Genomic DNA, 6,880 nt, shown 5'->3' with positions numbered 1-6,880 from the left:
TGGGAGAAATTGGAGTTCAGTGATAGACGAGTTTCCCACTAGTAGGCCTAATTACCAGTTGGCGGGCCATTCAACTGTTTTATTACCAGTCAGATGTACCAGTCATTCTGCGACCCGTGTCCTGGGCCAGGCAGGAATTGCCCAGGGAAAGCCTGCCGTCTCTTTCAATTGGCTTCTGAGTCATCATGGGTAACTGCTTTCCACTGGGCAGCTGTTGAACACAGTGTATGGGGGAGGGCGAATATGGTGTACGAATAAACCTGCCATAATTAGAAAGAAAGAAACGTACACATAAATACATGAATAAATAAAGGCACATATAAATAGATCAAATCAAATTTTATTGGTCACATATTTAGCAGATGTTATTGTGGGTATAGCAAAATGCTTGTGTTCCTAGCTCCAACAGTGCAGTAGAATCTAACAATTCACAACAATACACACAAATCTAAAAGTAAAATAATGGAATTAAGAAGTATATAAATATTAGATTGAGCAATGTCGGAGTAGCATTGACTAAAATATAGTAGAATAGAATACAGTATATACATATGAGATGAGTAAAGCAGTATGTAAACATTATTAAAGTGACTAGTCTTCCATTATTAAAGTGGCCAGTGATTCCAAGTCTATATATATAGGGCAGCAGCCTCTAGTGATGGCTTTTTAACAGTCTGATGGCCTTGAGATAGAAGCTGTTTTTAAGTCTCTCGGTCCCAGCTTTGATGCACCTGTACTGACCTCACCTTCTGGATTATAGTGGGGGGGAACAGGCCGTGGCTTCGGTGGTTGGCTGTGGCTCGGGTGGTTGATTATCTTTTTGTCCTTCCAGTGACATCGGGTGCTGTAGGTGTGCTGGACGACAGGTAGTCTCCCCCGTTTATGCGTTGGGCAGACCGCACCACCCTCTGAAGAGGCCTGCGGTTGCGGGCGGTGCAGTTGCCGTACCAGGCGGTGATACAGTCCGACAGGATCCTCTCAATTGTGCATCCGTAAAATGTTTTTAGCCTCCTGAAGTTGAAGAGGTGCTGTTGCACCTTCTTCACCACACTGTCTGTGTGGGTGGACCATTTCAGATCGTCAGTAATGTGTACGTCGAAGAACTTGAAGCTTTCCACTTTTTCCACTGCGGTCCCGTCGATGTGGATAGGGGCGTGCTCCCTCTGTTGTTTCCTGAAGTCCACGATCATCTCCTTTTTTTGTTGACATTGAGTGAGAGGTTATTTTCCTGGCACCACTCTCCCAGGGTCCTGACCTCCTCCCTGTAGGCTGTCTCGTCATTGTTGGTAATCAGGCCTACTGATCGTCAGGCTTACTGTCGTCTGCAAACTTGATGATTGAGTTGGAGGCGTGCATGGCCACGCAGTCATAGGTGAACAGGGAGTACAGGAGAGGGCTGAGCACGTACCCTTGTGGGGCCCCTGTGTTGAGGATCAGCGAAGTGGAGGTGTTGTTTCCTGCCTTCACCACCTGGGGGTGGCCCATCTGGAAGTCCAGTACCCAGTTGCACAGGGCGGGGTTCAGACCAGTGGTGTAAAGTATTTAAGTAAAAATACTTTAAAGTACTACTTAAGTAGTTTTTTGGGGTATCTGTACTTACTTGTTATATTTTTTGTCAACTTTTACTTCACTACATTCCTAAAGAAAATATAGTTTTTTTTACGTCATACATTTTCCTTGACAACCCAAAGTACTCGTTACATTTTGAATACCTAGCAGGACAGGGAAATTGTGAAATTGACACACTTATCAAGAGAACACGTGGTCATCCCTACTGCCCATGGTCTGGTGGACTCACTAAACACAAATGCATCTTTTGTAAATAATGTCTGAAAAACAAGAAAATGGTGCTGTCTGCTTTGCTTAATATAAGGAATTTGAAATTATTTATACTTTTACTTCCACTTTTGATACGTAAGTATATTTTAGCAATTACAAGTATATTTAAAACCAAATACTTTCAGACTTTTACTCAAGTACTATTTTACAGTACTATTTTACTGGGTGACTTTCACTTTTACTTGAGTAACTTTCTATTAGGGTATCTATACTTTTACTCAAGTATTACAGTTGGGTACTCTTTCCACCACTGGTTCAGACACAGGGCCCTGAGTTTAATGATGAGCTTGGAGGGTACTATGGTGTTGAATGCTGAGCTACAGTCAATGAACACCATTCTTACATAGGTATTCCACTTGTCCATATGGGATAGAGCAGTGTGCAGTGCGATGGCGATTGCATCGTCTGTGGATCTATTGGTGCGGTAAGCAAATTGAAGTGGGTCTAGTGTGTCAGATAAGGTAGAGGTGATATGATCCCTGACTAGCCTCTCAAAGCACTTCATGATAACAGAAGTCAGTGCTACGGGGCGATAGTCATTTAGTTCAGTTACCTTCGCTTTCTTGGGTACAGGAACAATGTTTGACATCTTGAACTGGGATAGGGAGAGATTGAATATGTCCGTAACCACTCCAGCCAGCTGGTCTGCGACATGCTCTGAGGATGCGGCCCGGGATGCCGCCTGGCCCGGCACACTTGCGAGGGTTAACACGCTTAAATGTCTTACTCACGTCGGCCACAGAGAATAAGAGCCCACAGTCCTTGATCGTGGGCCACGTTGGTGGCACGGTGTTATCCTCAAAGCAGGCGAAGAAGGTGTTCAGCTAGTCCGGGAGCAAGACGTCGGTGTCCGCGACTTGGCTGGTTTTCCCTTTGTAGTTCATGATTGTCTGTAGACCCTGCCACATATGTCTCGTGTCTGAGCCGTCGAATTGCAACGTCTGTATAATGACGTTTTGCCTGTTTGATTGCCTTGCGGAGGGAGTAACTACACTGTTTGTATTTTGCCATATTCCCAGTCACCTTGCCATGGTTAAATGCGGTGGTTCGCACTTTCAGATTTGCACGAATGCTGCCATCTATCCACGGTTTCTGGTTTGGGTAGGTTTTAACATTCACAGTGGGTCCAACATCTCCTATACACTTCCTGATGAGCTCAGTCACCGTATCCGTGTATTCATCAATGTTATTCTCGGAGGCTACTCGGAACATATCCCAGTCCGTGTGATCAAAACAATCTTGAAGCATGGATTCTGATTGGTCAGGCCAGAGTTGAATAGACCTTAGCATGGGTACTTCCTGTTTGAGTTTCTGCCTGTCGGAAGGGATTACCAAAATGGAGGCATGATCTGATTTGCCAAAGGGAGGGCGGGGGAGGGCCTTGTAGGCATCCTGGAAGTTGGAGTAGCAGTGGTTGAGTGTTAGCAGCACGAGTACTACAGTCAATGTGTTGATAGAACATCGGAAGCGTTTTCCTCAAATTTGCTTTGTTAAAGTTCCCAGTTGCAATAAATGCGGCCTCAGGATATGTTGTTTCCAGTTTGCACAAAGTGTAGTTCCTTGAGGGCTGTCATGGTATCGGCTTGAGGGGCAATATACACAGCTGTGACTATCTCTTGGGAGGTAATACAGTCGACATTTGATTGTGAGGTCGGGTGAACAAAAGGACTTGAGTCACACCATGAGTAGTTAATCATAAAACATACATCCCTGCCTTTCTTCTTCCCAGTGAGTTCTTTATTCATGTCTGTGCAATCTACTGAGAACCCAGCTGGATGTATGGACGGGGACAGTATATCCGGAGAGAGCCATGATTCTGTGAAACAGAGTATGTTACAGTCTCTGATGTCTCTCTGGAAGGAGATCCTCACCCTGAGCTCATCTACTTAATTATCCAGAGACTGAACATTAGCGAGTAATATACTCAGAAGCGGTGGATGGTGTGCACGCCTCCTGGGTCGGGTTAGAGGTCCACCCCTAATACCTCTTCTTTCTGGGCTAATAATATAAGAAATAACACACAATAAAAACAAAATACTGCAAAGTTGCTTAGGAGCTAGAAGGAGCTAGAAGCAGGAGCTTGAAGCAGAGCCGCCAGGTCTGTCGGTGCCATCTTGAGTGAGTCTCTCTGTCTCCCAGAACAGCTGGGAGACAGAGATACTTGCTTTACTCCGAGGTAAGGCCCCTTCTTCTGGTACCACTGAAGGCCACAGTGTTCAGACAGGCAGCTTGAAGAAGATGTCACTATCCAGGCCCATGTCACAGTATGCAGTGGTCTGATAGGGAGATTACAATCAATGCATTATGTACCTTTCATCATGAAAGCCATGATAGCATTTACTGCATTTTGCTGAACAATTCAACCTTTTAGTGTAATTGATAAGGAAATTCACATACACTATTCAGTTGATAAACATTGACTGTAATACCTCTAGGGCAGTGGTAGGCAACCCTGGCAACACAATCATGTTTTTGATTTAACCGACCTTGATTTAACCGACCTGGAAGACCAGGCAATCACTGAACTGATCAATTAGTTTGGTTGGTCAGGGCTGCGTTCAGTACATAAAAACTTAATAGAATGTTCAATTGAATGGAAACTGTGCTGTACTGAACGACCAGTAAAAAACGGGGAGGAGTTGGGTTGTGGGTTCAAAATGCACCGCTGCCCTTTAAATACGTCACTCATTGCATCAAGCCACACCCCGTCAAGCCACACTACGGCACACCAACCGAACAGAGCAAACATATCTCAAAGTCTGGTGTGGTTCCTAGTTGGAACAAAATCCTGCATTACATGCGGCACTCCTGAAACAGGATTGCCTACCCCTGCTGTAGGGTACTGTGGTGAAACGTCTTATGTGCAAGGAGTAACAGCTTATTGGGCAACAGCTTTCTTTCAGGGCCCATGTTCACAAAGTGTCTCAGAGTAGGGATAGTGATCTAGGATAACCTCCCCCTTGTCAGTGTAACTGTACTCAATGTGTAGAAAAAACTGATCCTACAATCAGTACTCCTACTCTGAGGTTCTTTGTGAATATGGGCCCTGGCCTGTCAGCAATGCCACTCCACCTGAAATGCAACAACAGCAAAAACATTAACAAGAATTAGCTTAGTCAGTCAGTAGCTAATGAAACACTAATGTAAATGTGCGCAAGCCTAATCAGCCAAATTATGAAAACACAGCCTATTTGCAGTGAAAGATTTTTGGGCTGACTTTCAGTCACCATCACATCAATATACAGGTTTGACAAAAAGGGCTCTTCAGTCAGTATTTTAGCTAGTCTTAAAAATATATCTACCAAGATCCATAGGTAAGGCTGTACATTCGAATATGAATGTTCGTTCCACATAGTAGGTCAACTGGTGAGCTAATGTGGCTTATTTCACAGTGGTGTCAAAGTCCTGCATTAAGAGCTACAACACTAATATGTGTGTAAACTCTTCACAGTTGTGTTTTGTGGGTGTCACTGAGTAGGCTGATACCACATTTCATGGACGCAAGATCCATAGGTAAGGCTGTACATTGCAATATGAATGTTCAATACGCACAATAGGCTGACTAGTAGTGAGGTGATTTCCCACAGTTAAAGTCCTGCAATAATGTTAAAATGTATGTAAACTCTTCACAGTTGTGAACATTTCCTGGACCCAAAATCCATAGGCAAGAATGTACAGTCAGTGGCGGATTTAGGTATCGGTGACAATGGGCAGACGCCCAGGGCAGCATCTTGCCGGGGGCGGAACCAGGCACCCGCACCCAAAAAATTGGAATGGTGACATTTGTGAGGTTTTCTATAGCTCACTTGCACGTCACGTCAAAGACATCATGTCACCGTGTGGGACTGTGGGTTAATTAACCTTGTCGGAGTGATTTTAGTTTGTGAGCTCGGCAGGCTACTGCCTGGGAAGGTCTCCCACTCAGAAGTACGAGATGGGGAGGGGGGCGGGGGTAGGTTGACCTCAGGTCTCCCCACCGGAAGCCCGAGGTAGTGGGAGCAGGGGAATCTATCAAATAGCGCACCTCTAACTTTGTACAGTACTAATGCAATTAGTACAATCAGTCATACTGCAAAATGATACCAAATAAACCACAATTCATTCATAATAGTGTATATAGCTTCACAGACATTGTTGCATTTATTTCTGGTTTGTGCGAAATCGTCAGGGTTTAGATGGCAGTTGTGCAATTTAGTTTGTGTGTTTTTGTTTGAAGTACAATAGTGTAATAATCAGGTTCTCTTCTTTATAAGTGTGTTATTCTATTTGTGTATTTATGTGATATAGGATTTGTGAAATGTAGTTTTCTTTGTGTGTTTTTTGTTAGCAATAGGGTAATAGTGTAATAATTTGATTTGCTTTTTTATTTGTGTTTATGTACTACAATTTGTTTATATTTGTCTATGTTACTGTCTTATTTTTGTATATATTTGTATATTTATGTAGTTTTAAATGTTATGATTATGTATTTGTGTTGTTCCAAATGTCTGAATGAAAATTACAGTTAGTGCAGAATGGTGCTTTTTTATTTTTTGGCGGGGGGAGGGGGGCTGAAGGGGGGTTCGCCCAGGGAGCCATACAAGCTAGAACCGCCACTGTACAGTGCATACAGTATGCCCCCAATGCAATCATGAAGTCTAATACATCCACAGTGCGATTTCAGCTGATTTTTATTGTGTCAAATTAACTAATTATTGTCTTTTGTTGAATTTATATAGCAACACTCCAGACTTGTTAAGCATTATCTACTCCAAATGGGGCATGATTCCACTATTTGTATCTGTTTGCATCAGTTCTAATGCAGGACTTTTATTTTGAAGGCAAACCACAAAGTCCACTATTGTGGCTAATCGTTATTGTGGCTAGCTTCACATAGGTGGTGCAAAAGCAGGCAAAAGCAATCGAGCAGGGCACCTTGACATTGATCAAGCAATGTTGCGTTAGATACCACCCACGGATGTTTTATTGACACCCCCTCGTTATCATATTGGCGGAAGAAATACAGAAATTAATAATTAAATATATACAGATATGTAGAAAA

This window comes from Oncorhynchus kisutch, linkage group LG1 (genome assembly GCF_002021735.2).
Source record: "Oncorhynchus kisutch isolate 150728-3 linkage group LG1, Okis_V2, whole genome shotgun sequence".
Taxonomy (NCBI): Eukaryota; Metazoa; Chordata; class Actinopteri; order Salmoniformes; family Salmonidae; genus Oncorhynchus; species Oncorhynchus kisutch.
This window is presented reverse-complemented; position numbering follows the sequence as displayed.